The following is a 13,504-nucleotide window of genomic DNA, read 5'->3' on the forward strand; positions in this document are numbered from 1 at the left end:
AGCTTATGTGTGTGTGTGTGTGTGTGTGTGTGTGTGTGTGTGTGTGTGTGTGAGTGAGAGTGAGAGAGAGAGAGAGAGAGAGAGAGAGAGAGAGAGAGAGAGAGAGGGAGGGCGAGAGGGGGAGAGGGAGAGAGTGGTTGGATGCTGCATCCCACTCATACTCAGATGTTATTACATGACGAAGATCCGTCAGCAGAGTTGTGTTCATAGGGAAGACGTCACCATCGCGACATCACAGTTATCGCGACATCATCGCTCCATCCTATTATTATTATTGTGATCCGTCGGAGGAAACTGTCCCGCACTCCGCTGCAGTCCGGACGTCACGTCCGTCCGTCCATCGCGGTCTGCAGCAGAAGACCTCGTGCGCTCTCTTCCCGTGTTCAACACACGCACGAGCGTTCCGCGGTCCGCCGCCCGGTGAGCCTGTGTACCGGGGGGATGGAGACCGAGCGGACGCACTAGAGGACGGGGGGGGGGGTGGGGGGTGGGGGGGGGGGGGGGGGGGGGGCATGCTTTTTTGCCGCAGGCCACGCAAGCATCATCGTGAAACCGGACACCGACTTGCGGCGGATGGGCTGACGGGGCCGGTCCCGCCCGGGAGAGGAACCCGCCGGTCCCGGTCCCGGTCCCGGGACTGAGGAGCAGGAGAGGACGATGACGACGGACGAGGAGACGACGGCCGCGGAACAGCCCATCCTGGAGGACGGGACCGGAAGAGAGCAGGTGTGTGTGTGTGTGTGTGTGCGTGCGTGAAAATAAGCTCTGTTGAAGTTGCGCAAAATGCATCTCCACTGCGCTCCTCTCACCCGCGACACACGACATGTCGTGTGTCGCGGCGGAGTTACGGTGACCGTGAGCCCCTCCGGGTCCCGGGACCGGGGCTCCGTGAAGGACACGCGGCGGGACCTTGGGAGATTTTAGTGGAGTAGTGTAGATATGATGGTGTGTCGGTGCACGTTATTATGGTGGAGTGTGTGACCATCCCGTGTTTCCATCATCACGTCATACCCTACCGTGTCCTCTGCAACAACAAAAAAACGCGAGCCTCGCGAGCCGCGTCTGATGGCGCAAAGCTCAGAGCGCGAGGAGAGATCGTTAAAGATCCTCAAGCCGGTTCGTCTCAAGGCTCAGGTCAAATCCAGATGTGCTCCATGTTTACTTATCTTAACTTATTTTAATAACATTTGGTCCTTCTTTGCTCTTAGTTCGGCCCCCTAGTGTGGACTAATATCAGACTCACCTTGTGCACTACAAGGTGAGATAGCATTTAAGATGGTCTAAATGTGTGTGTGTGTGTGTGTGTGTGTGTGTGTGTGTGTGTGTGTGTGTGTGTGTGTGTGCATACATTGTTGTCTCATCGCTAGACTTTTGGTGTCTTATCCTCCACCTGCAGTCGTCTCACACAAACAGCCTCACACACACACATAGCCTCACACAGCCTCACACACACAGCCTCACACACACAGCCTCACACACATAGCCTCACACCGCCTCACACACACACACATACACACAGCCTCACACACAGCCTCACACAGCCTCAAACACACACACAGCCTCACACACACATAGCCTAACAAAGCCTCACACACACACAGCCTCACACACACAGCCTCACACACATAGCCTCACACAGCCTCACACACACATAGCCTAACAAAGCCTCACACACACACACACACACACACACACAGCCTCTTACAGCCTCAAACACACACACAGCCTCACACACAGCCTCACACACACACACAGCCTCACACACACAGCCTCACACACATAGCCTCACACAGCCTCACACACACATAGCCTACCAAAGCCTCACACACATAGCCTCACACAGCCTCACACACACATAGCCTAACAAAGCCTCACACACATAGCCTCACACAGCCTCACACACACACACAGCCTCACACAGACAGCCTCAAACATCTATCTATACTGTATCTCTATATATACTATAGATATAACATTACTATTGTATCTCTACATAGAAATACAGAGCATTGTATATCTATTATATAGAGATATCTAGTATATAGAGATATCTTTACCTATAGATATACTTGTGTATCATATATATATATATATATATATATATAGTATCTCTCTATAAAGATACACTATAGAGAGATATTATATAGAGCAGTACCCCTGGAGGAGATACAAAGTAGTGCAGGTGTTCCAGGAACAAACAGGTTATGAACCATTACCACCACCTTATTATCAACCATCCTAAATGATTCATAATGTGACCAATCCCATGACATGTTGATGTGTTTAAACAACACGTTATTGTTCATATTACTCCTGCCTCACATGCTGGTGAATGGCTACTGCTTCTAGGGGTGCAGAGTTAAAGGTAGAGAGCCGCTGATGTCGAGGATCCATGTCTCTGGTGACGCTGACATGCTAAGACATGCTAAGACATGCTAACCCTTCTGTTGTTTAACCTCAAGGGGAAGACAAACTGAGTTGTCTGTTGTCCAAAGTTATCCTGCTAGCCTCCGCTAGCCCGCTAGCCTCCTCTAGCCCGCTAGCCTCCGCTAGCCCGCTAGCCTCCTCTAGCCTGCTAGCCTCCGCTAGCCCGCTAGCCTCCTCTAGCCTGCTAGCCTCCGCTAGCCCGCTAGCCTCCTCTAGCCTCCACTAGCCCCCTCTAACCCTAGCCTCCTCCAGTACTTCTTCCTGTAGAGTCGACCACGCCGACCAGCCGACCGATGGGCTCGTGGTCCGGGTCCCTGTTCTCTGTCCCATTGAGGCTGGAGGTCCGGGGGAGGGGGTTCCATCAGCGGCCTCAAGGGTGCTCCCGCTGCGCCTCGTTCCTCACAGCCTCCACCCAGAGACACAGAGGGCTAATGATAGCGGGGCTAGCTCCACCTAACCAGCAGGGGAGGAGCCCTTCAAACACGGAGCAATGATCCAATCAGAGTCCAGCTGGACTTCAACTGTAGCTCCTCCTCATGTTCCTTTATTTCACTGTTCTACAAACACAGAACCACAAAGCGCGTCCATTCTTGAGTAGAACGCACAGCTGCTACCGTAGTATGTTGAGGTGTTTCGGTTTCGATCTCTGAACCAATGAAACAAGGAGACGTCCCAGCTAGCCGCTAGCCTCCCAGTGCTGGACTCTCCAGCCTCACGTTGAGGAGGTTCTGCCTCACGTTGAGGAGGTTCTGCCTCACGTTGAGGAGGTTCTGCCTCACCTTGAGGAGGTTCTGCCTCACCTTGAGGAGGTTCTGCCTCACGTTGAGGAGGTTCTGCCTCACCTTGAGGAGGTTCTGCCTCACGTTGAGGAGGTTCTGCCTCACCTTGAGGAGGTTCTGCCTCACGTTGAGGAGGTTCTGCCTCACCTTGAGGAGGTTCTGCCTCACGTTGAGGAGGTTCTGCCTCACCTTGAGGAGGTTCTGCCTCACCTTGAGGAGGTTCTGCCTCACCTTGAGGAGGTTCTGCCTCACGTTGAGGAGGTTCTGCCTCACCTTGAGGAGGTTCTGCCTCACGTTGAGGAGGTTCTGCCTCACGTTGAGGAGGTTCTGCCTCACATTGAGGAGGTTCTGCCTCTCGGATCCTTTCCTCTGCTCGGCCCTGTCTCCCCAGTGATACACTCAGGGGTCCTGGACCAGGACCAACAGTCAGAGAGAGAGGAGACGAGCCCCCCCCCCCCCCCCCCCCCCCCCCCCAGTGCTGCAGTCTGTTGCCTCTCTGTGGTCCTGGTCCTGGACCAGGACTCTCTCTCAGGCGGCTCCCAGTCTCCACAGGAGGTTCATTTCAAGGGTGAGGTGGAATGCATCCTGGATAATTACGCCATCACTATGGGCCCTATCTCTCTGTCAGTCTGTCTCTCTCTCCCTCTCTCTCTCTCTCTCTCTCTCTCTCTCCCTTTCTCTTTGTCTCTGTCTCTGTCTCTCTCTCTCTCTCTCTTTCTCTCTCCCTCTCTCCGTCTCGCTGTCTCTCTGTCTCTCTCTCTCTCTCACTCTCTCTCTCCCCCTCCCTCTCTCTCTCTCTCTCTCTCTCTCTTTATCTCTCTCTCTCTCTCTCTTTTTCCCTGTCTCTGTCTCTCTCTCTCTCTCTCTCTCTCTCTCTCTCTCTCTCTCTCTGTCTCTCTCTCTCTCTCTCTCTTTCTCTCTCTCTTTCTCTCTCTCTCTCTGTTGCTCAACCTTCACTCTTCCTGTGCACCTAGGACCGGATCAATCCACTTAGGGCCTCTGAGTAGTGTGTAACACTTTAACAGCAGCCACAGCGTGTGTGTGTGTGTGTGTGTGTGTGTGGGGGGGGGGGGGGGGGGGGTTATGTGTTAAGAGAAATCATACTTTCAGTCGCTTGCTTCCTGAAACGTGGGAGAGAAAGAGACGGGGGTGAGAGACGGAGAGAGAGAGGATGGAGGGAGAGAGAGAGAGAGGATGGAGGGAGAGAGAGAGAGGATGGAGAGAGAGAGAGAGGATGGAGGGCGAGAGAGAGAGGATGGAGGGAGAGAGAGGATGGAGGGAGAGAGAGAGTGGATAGAGGGAGAGAGAGGATGGAGGGAGAGAGAGAGAGGATAGAGGGAGAGAGAGGATGGAGGGAGAGAGAGAGAGGATGGAGGGAGAGAGAGGATGGAGGGAGAGAGAGAGGATGGAGGGCGAGAGAGAGGATGGAGGGCGAGAGAGAGAGGATAGAGGGAGAGAGAGGATGGAGGGAGAGAGAGGATGGAGGGAGAGAGAGAGGATGGAGGGAGAGAGAGAGGATGGAGGGAGAGAGAGGATGGAGGGAGAGAGAGGATGGAGGGAGAGAGAGAGGATGGAGGGAGAGAGAGAGGATGGAGGGAGAGAGAGGATGGAGGGAGAGAGAGAGGATGGAGGGAGAGAGAGGATAGAGGGAGAGAGAGAGGATGGAGGGAGAGAGAGAGGATGGAGGGAGAGATAGGATGGAGGGAGAGAGAGAGGATGGAGGGCGAGAGAGAGAGGATAGAGGGAGAGAGAGGATGGAGGGAGAGAGAGGATGGAGGGAGAGAGAGAGAGGATGGAGGGAGAGAGAGGATGGAGGGAGAGAGAGAGGATGGAGGGAGAGAGAGGATAGAGGGAGAGAGAGTGGATGGAGGGAGAGAGAGAGGATGGAGGGAGAGATAGGATGGAGGGAGAGAGAGAGGATGGAGGGCGAGAGAGAGAGGATAGAGGGAGAGAGAGGATGGAGGGAGAGAGAGGATGGAGGGAGAGAGAGAGAGGATGGAGGGAGAGAGAGAGGATGGAGGGAGAGAGAGGATAGAGGGAGAGAGAGAGGATGGAGGGAGAGAGAGAGGAACATGCTGACTGTTTACCCTGGTCCAACAGACAAGGACACCGGTGTCATCCTGTCTTTCTTGGTGTTTTTTACAGACACACACACACACACACACACACACACACACACACACACACACAGACACACACACACATACACAAACAGAAACACACACACTCACACAGAAACACACACACATACACACACACACACACACACACACACCCTGACCCAGCTGTGGAGGCCTGGTGTGTGGATGTTGACAGAAGAGTCTGGAACATTCCTTCATCCTGAATAATTCACCTGCTGTTCCCCGTGGCCTTCTGCTCCAGCCTCATGCCTCCAGCCTCACGGCCTCCAGTCTCATCCCTCCAGCCTCCAGCCTCACGCCTCCAGCCTCACGGCCTCCAGCCTCATCCCTGCAGCCTCATGCCTCCAGCCTCATGCCTCCAGCCTCATGCCTCCAGCCTCATCCCTCCAGCCTCATCCCTCCAGCCTTATGCCTCCAGCCTCATGCCTCCAGCCTCACTGCCTCCAGCCTCATCCCTCCATCCTCATGCCTCCAGCCTCATGCCTCCAGCCTCCAGCCTCATGCCTCCAACCTCATACCTTCAGCCTCCAGCCTCATCCCTCCAGCCTCCAGCCTCATCCCTCCAGCCTCACGGCCTCCAGCCTCATGGCCTCCAGCCTCATCCCTGCAGCCTCACGGCCTCCAGCCTCACTGCCTCCAGCCTCACTGCCTCCAGCCTCATTCCTCACAGCCTCATGCCTCCAGCCTCATGCCGCCAGCCTCCAGCCTCATGCCTCCAGCCTCATGCCTCCAACCTCATACCTTCAGCCTCACAGGCCTCCAGCCTTACAGCCTCCAGCCTCATCCCTCCAGCCTCCAGCCTCATCCCTCCAGCTTCACGGCCTCCAGCCTCGTGCCTCCAGCCTCATGCCTCCAGCCTCATCCTTCCAGCCTCCAACCTCATGCCTCCAGCCTCATGCCTCCAGCCTCATGCCTCCAGCCTCATCCTTCCAGCCTCCAACCTCATGCCTCCAGCCTCATGCCTCCAGCCTCACAGCCTCATGCCTCCAGCCTCATGCCTCCAGCCTCACAGCCTCATGCCTCCAGCTTTGCAGCCTCCAGCATCACGGCCTCCAGCTCTCAGCCTCCAGCCTCAGGACAGTTGAAGGACAGTTGCTCAGAACTGATGTTTCTGTTGACCAGCTCAGTCCAGAAGGTTCTGTGAGCCCGCCGGGGAACTGTTCTGAGAGCTGTGAACATCAGAGCCAGGCTGGCTGGGACCCTGAGACACCAGGTTTAGAAACAGGCCTCGTGGTGGTTAGTTCCTCAGTGGCCAATCAGAACATCGATGGCCCTGGCTCGCCCAGCGGTTGGACCTCGTAAATGTCAATCAAACTGCTCAACATATCACTGCCTGTTCTGTCTGATGAGCAGAGCCGTTTAAAAACAGCATATCTCATCATTAATAACACGTTTAAATAACAGTTTCCTTAAATTTGAATGAATAATGAATAACACCAACTTTGAATTGTGGAACAAATATCCCGGTTTTCATCTGGTGACCAGGTCAGTCTGGTGGTCTGTGACTCTCAGACCACCTGGAGAAGGCGTGAGTCAGGAGGTGGTGGTGGTGGTGGTGGTGGAGGTGGTGGTGGAGGTGGAGTTGTTGGTGGAGGTGGAGGTGTTGGTGGAGGTGGTGTTGGTGGAGGTGTTGGAGGTGGAGGTGGAAGTGGAGGTGTTGGTGGAGGTGGAGGCGTTGGTGGAGGTGTTGGAGGTGGAGGTGGAGGTGGAGGTGGAGGTGGTGGAGGTGGTGTTGGTGGAGGTGGAGGTGGTGGAGGTGGAGGTGTTGGTGTTGGTGGAGGTCGTGTTGGTGGAGGTGGAGGTGGTGTTGGTGGAGGTGGAGGTGGAGGTGGTGTTGGTGTTGGTGGAGGTGGTGTTGGTGGAGGTGGAGGTGGAGGTGGTGGTGGTGGAGGTGGAGGTGGAGGTGGTGTTGGTGTTGGTGGAGGTGGTGTTGGTGTTGGTGGAGGTGGTGTTGGTGGAGGTGGAGGTGGAGGTGGTGTTGGTGTTGGTGGAGGTGGTGTTGGTGGAGGTGGAGGTGGTGGAGGTGGAGGTGGTGGAGGTTGTGTTGGTGGAGGTGGAGGTGGTGGAGGTGGAGGTGGAGGTGGTGGAGGTGGAGGTGTTGGTGGAGGTGGAGGCGTTGGTGGAGGTGGTGTTGGTGGAGGTGTTGGAGGTGGAGGTGGAGGTGGAGGTGGAGGTGGTGTTGGTGGAGGTGGTGGAGGTGGAGGTGTTGGTGTTGGTGGAGGTCGTGTTGGTGGAGGTGGAGGTGGAGGTGGTGTTGGTGCAGGTGGAGGTGGAGGTGGTGTTGGTGTTGGTGGAGGTGGTGTTGGTGGAGGTGGAGGTGGTGGTGGTGGAGGTGGAGGTGGTGTTGGTGTTGGTGGAGGTGGTGTTGGTGTTGGTGGAGGTGGTGTTGGTGGAGGTGGAGGTGGTGTTGGTGTTGGTGGAGGTGGTGTTGGTGGAGGTGGAGGTGGTGTTGGTGTTGGTGGAGGTGGTGTTGGTGGAGGTGGAGGTGGTGTTGGTGTTGGTGGAGGTGGTGTTGGTGGAGGTGGAGGTGGTGGAGGTGGTGGTGGAGGTGTTGGTGGAGGTGGTGGAGGTGGAGGTGGAGGTGGTGGAGGTAGAGGTGGAGGTGTTGCTGACGGTCTCTCCCTCCACCTGCAGCAGCGCCCCCTACAGTCCTCCCTGGTGGTGGAGGTGTTGGTGGAGGTGGAGGTGGAGGTGTTGCTGACGGTCTCTCCCTCCACCTGCAGCAGCGCCCCCTACAGTCCTCCCTGGTGGTGGAGGTGTTGGTGGAGGTGGAGGTGGAGGTGTTGCTGACGGTCTCTCCCTCCACCTGCAGCAGCGCCCCCTACAGTCCTCCCTGGTGGTGGAGGTGTTGGTGGAGGTGGAGGTGGAGGTGTTGCTGACGGTCTCTCCCTCCACCTGCAGCAGCGCCCCCTACAGTCCTCCCTGGTGGTGGAGGTGTTGGTGGAGGTGGAGGTGAAGGTGTTGCTGACGGTCTCTCCCTCCACCTGCAGCAGCGCCCCCTACAGTCCTCCCTGGTGGTGGAGGTGTTGGTGGAGGTGGAGGTGGAGGTGTTGCTGACGGTCTCTCCCTCCACCTGCAGCAGCGCCCCCTACAGTCCTCCCTGGCCTCGTCGCTGTGCCGCGAGTCCCACTGGAAGTGTCTGCTGCTGACTGTGCTGATGCTGGGCTGCTTCGGGGCGCTGGCCTGGTGCGCTCTGAGCCGTGTGCCAGTGCTGGGCTCCGCCGCCGTGCGGCCCGTCGTGGTGCTGCTGGACGACGGCGCCACGTCCGCCGCCTACTACAACGACGTCCTGCGGCTGGAGAGCCCGTGCTCCAGCGGCTACGTGTACATCCCGCTGGCCTTCCTGGCCATGCTGTACGTGGTCTACCTGGTGGAGTGCTGGCACTGCTTCTCCAAGACCGCCATGCTGGCCCACGCCGAGTTCCAGGTGAGCCAGGTGGAGCTGAGGCGAGCGCTCCGTCAGGAGTGGCGCGTTCCCAACATGAACCGTGACGTAGGCTCCTCCCACAGGAAGTGTACGAGCGGGTCCAGAGACTGCAACAGGCCACGCCCTGCATCTGGTGGAAGGCCATCAGCTACCACTACGTCCGCCGTACCAGGCAGGTGACCCGCTACCGCAACGGGGACGCCTACACCACCACCCAGGTGAGGGCTCCGTCATACACTACTGCACCCTCCATCAAACACCGCTGCACCACCACCCAGGTGAGGACTACGTCAGACACCACCCTCCTGTGCCCCGCTGACGGCCTCCTTGTTGTGGCAGGTGTACCACGAGCGCGTCAACACCCACGCCTCAAGCTCTGAGTTCGACTACGCCCGCTACGGCGTGAAGGACGTGTCGAAGGAGCTGCTGGACCTGCCGCAGCATCCCGCCGTCCGCCTGCGCTTCACCAAGTGCTTCAGGTCAGCGACTCGACGCAGAGGGGGGAGATGGGGCCACGCCCACATCCACTGTACCGACCACGCCCACCTCACGGGCGTGACCTACGAGATGGGCCTATGAGATGACCTGAATGAGCAATGGCGAAAATGCCCCCATAATCCTTTCTTGATTAAGTTGGGGTTGTTTGTTGTTTCCCCAAGATATCTGATAGCATGTGTTTCTTTCTTCAGAATTAGCTACCATGGGCATTTCAGACAGTTTCAGAAGAATGCAGGCTGTAAGGGTGTAACGATGTAGGTGTGAATATAGAGGAGGGGCTTTCTAATGACGCCATCGCCCACTCAGTGGAAATGCCGGCCCCCCGGAGCTGATCAAAATGATATTATTAGTAATAAGAGTGCTAAGTTTAACTAATGATAATAACGTTGTTTCTGATCATAATAATGATATTATTCGTAATAATAATGATAATAATCATGTTTCTGATCATAATGATGATATTATTATTAATAATAATGATAACTAATGATAATAATCATGTTTCTGATCATAATGATGATATTATTATTAAGAATAATGATAACTAATGATAATAATCATGTTTCTGATCATAATGATATTACTAGTAATAATAATGATAACTAATGATAATAATCATGTTTCTGATCATAAGGACGATATTCTCTCCTCAGCTTCTCCAGTGCCCGAGCTGAGGCTGCCTACCTGACCCAGGTAAGCCCCGCCCCCCTGCCCGACACACCCACTAGGAGGAGCTCCTGCCCCTCCTGGCTGCCCAGGTTCACCTCCCATTGGCTAGTAGTGCTGAGGCGTACTTATCCTAACCCTAACATTGGACCGTAGTGGGGCAACTCTGACCAATGAACCACCACCGGCCAGTCGATAACCCCATCACCACCCTTTGACCCCATCACCTGACATAGTACCACCACCCGGCCAGTTGATAACCCCATCACAACCCACTAACCCCATCACCTGACGTAGTACCACCACCCGGCCAGGTGATAACCCCATCACCACCCTTTGACCCCATCACCTGACGTAGTACCACCACCCGGCCAGGTGATAATCCCATCACCACCCTTTGACCCCATCACCTGACGTAGTACCACTACCCGGCCAGTTGATAACCCCATCACAACCCACTAACCCCTTCACCTGATGTAGTACCACCACCCGGCCAGGTGATAACCCCATCACCACCCTTTGACCCCATCACCTGACGTAGTACCACCACCCGGCCAGTTGATAACCCCATCACAACCCTCTAACCCCTTCACCTGACGTAGTAACACCAGCCGGCCAGCTGATAACCCCATCACCACCCTTTGACCCCATCACCTGACGTAGTACCACCACCTGGCCAGTTGATAACCCCATCACAACCCACTAACCCCTTCACCTGACGTAGTAACACCAGCCGGCCAGCTGATAACCCCATCACCACCCTTTGACCCCATCACCTGACGTAGTACCACCAGCCGGCCAGGTGATAACCCCATCACAACCCTCTAACCCCATCACCTGACGTAGTAACACCACCCGGCCAGGTGATTACCCCATCACCACCCTTTGACCCCATCACCTGATGTAGTACCACTACCCGGCCAGGTGATTACCCCATCACCACCCTTTGACCCCATCACCTGATGTAGTACCACTACCCGGCCAGTTGATAACCCCATCACAACCCACTAACCCCTTCACCTGACGTAGTAACACCAGCCGGCCAGATGATAACCCCATCACAACCCTTTGACCCCATCACCTGACGTAGTACCACCAGCCGGCCAGGTGATAACCCCATCACCGCCCTCTAACCCCTTCACCTGACGTAGTACCACCACCCAGCCAGGTGATAACTCCATCACCACCCTTTGACCCCATCACCTGACGTAGTACCACCAGCTGGCCAGGTGATAACCCCATCACAACCCTCTAACCCCATCACCTGACGTAGTACCACCACCCGGCCAGGTGATAACCCCATCACCACCCTTTGACCCCATCACCTGACGTAGTACCACCAGCCGGCCAGGTGATAACCCCATCACCACCCTCTAACCCCATCACTTGACGTAGTACCACCAACCGGCCAGGTGATATTCTCTGTACCCCCTTCTGGTCACATGATGTCCTGCCACATTATGAGTGGTGTTGTTCTCTGTCCTCTGTACCCCCTTCTGGTCACATGATGTCCTGCCACATTATGAGTGGTGTTGTTCTCTGTCCTCTGTACCCCCTTCTGGTCACATGATGTCCTGCCACATTATGAGTGGTGTTGTTCTCTGTCCTCTGTACCCCCTTCTGGTCACATGATGTCCTGCCACATTATGAGTGGTGTTGTTCTCTGTCCTCTGTACCCCCTTCTGGTCACATGATGTCCTGCCACATTATGAGTGGTGTTGTTCTCTGTCCTCTGTACCCCCTTCTGGTCACATGATGTCCTGCCACATTATGAGTGGTGTTGTTCTCTGTCCTCTGTACCCCCTTCTGGTCACATGATGTCCTGCCACATTATGAGTGGTGTTGTTCTCTGTCCTCTGTACCCCCTTCTGGTCACATGATGTCCTGCCACATTATGAGTGGTGTTGTTCTCTGTCCTCTGTACCCCCTTCTGGTCACATGATGTCCTGCCACATTATGAGTGGTGTTGTTCTCTGTCCTCTGTACCCCCTTCTGGTCACATGATGTCCTGCCACATTATGAGTGGTGTTGTTCTCTGTCCTCTGTACCCCCTTCTGGTCACATGATGTCCTGCCACATTATGAGTGGTGTTGTTCTCTGTCCTCTGTACCCCCTTCTGGTCACATGATGTCCTGCCACATTATGAGGCTGTTGTTATGCGGTTCTCTCTCCTCTCGCTTGCCCAGCGCGCCCGCTTCTTCGGGGAGAACGAGGGTCTGGACGACTACATGGAGGCCCGGGAGGGAATGCACCTGAAGAACGTGGACTTCCGGGAGCACATCCTGGCGTTCCCGGACCCCACGCGGCCCCCCTGGTACTCCCGGCACCGCGTGTTCTGGCTGGCCTCGGCGCTGCTGCTGTCCTGGCCGCTGAGGGTGGTGTCGGAGTACCGCACGGCCTACGTCCACTACCACGTGGAGAAGCTGTTCGGCGAGAACGAGGAGAGCGGGGCGGGGGGGGCGGGCGGGGCCGGAGGGGGGGGGCGACGGGCCCTCGGAGAACGGCCTGACGGGGGCCAGCTACAGGGCCATCTCGCGGGTCAACACGGTGGACATGACGGAGCTGGAGTGGCACATCCGCTGCAACCAGCAGATGGTCCCCAGCTACTCGGAGGCCCTGCTCATGGACCTGGACACCGGCGGGGGCGGCCCTACCGCCACCACCACGCCCGTCTCCGGGCCCCCGGGCGCCCCGGGGCTCCAGGGGCCCGCCCCCCCGCTGGCCCTGCCCGCCGTCTTCAACTCGGCCTACCTCCTGCAGAGCTGCCCGCGCTGCCGGCGGACCTCGTCCAGCTCCAGCCTGCCGTCCCGCCTGCGGGCGCCCAGCGGCACCACCGCGCTGCTCAACGCCACCGTGGCCGGCATGCGGGCGGCGGGAGGGCGGGGCCCCGGGCCGGCTCCGCCCGGGGGGGGCCCCCGGCTGGTGCTGAGCCGCAGCGGCTTCTCGCTGGGCCGGCTGGCGGTGGGACGGCCCGCCAGCCTCTTCCACTCCCGCAGCATGGGCGGGGGGCTGGCCGGGAGGGGGGAGGACGGGGGAGGAGGGGGAGGAGGCGGAGGAGGGGGAGGGGGAGGGGGAGGGGGGTTCCTGGGGCTGGGGTCCCGGCAGGACGACGAGGAGAGCCGGGGGGTGCTGGAGGGGGAGGAGCAGGCGGAGGAGGAGAGGGAGGGTGGGGGGGAGGACAGGGGCAGAGGAGAAGGGGGGCCGGGCGAGAGGCAGGAGGAGGAGGAGGAGGAGGAGGAGGAGGGCAGCGAGGCCAGGGAGGGGGCGGAGAGGGAGAGACCCCCCTCCTACCAGGACGCCTTCTTCTTCCCCGTGCTCATCGTCCACGGAGAGGAGAGCTGCCACGGGGGGGACCGCATGTGACCAAAGAGGGGACTCAGCACAGTGCCTGACCCACCGGGGGGAGAGGCGTCAGGTCGGACCGTCACGAAGGAACACAAGAAGATACAAAGACAGAGAAGAGAGAACAGGATGGCCCTAATGCACCACGCCCAGAAGGGTCAGGACCACCTGAGCCTGGGACCCACTGGGACCCACTGGGATCTACTGGGACCCACTGGGACCCA

The 13,504-nt window shown here is 57.3% G+C and overlaps 1 pseudogene across 1 annotated transcript; it reads left to right on the plus strand.

The window, feature by feature from the left end:
• Positions 1-657: 657 nt before the first annotated feature.
• On the plus strand, positions 658-13,301 carry LOC307090970 (transmembrane protein 151B-like; annotated as a pseudogene). Its single transcript has 6 exons — positions 658-726; positions 8,427-8,774; positions 8,858-8,992; positions 9,114-9,253; positions 9,926-9,965; positions 12,125-13,301. The product of its transcript is annotated as a transmembrane protein 151B-like (transcript).
• Positions 13,302-13,504: the final 203 nt, after the last annotated feature.

Source organism: Pollachius pollachius (assembly GCF_949987615.1).
Source record: "Pollachius pollachius genome assembly, chromosome: 20".
NCBI lineage: Eukaryota > Metazoa > Chordata > Actinopteri > Gadiformes > Gadidae > Pollachius > Pollachius pollachius.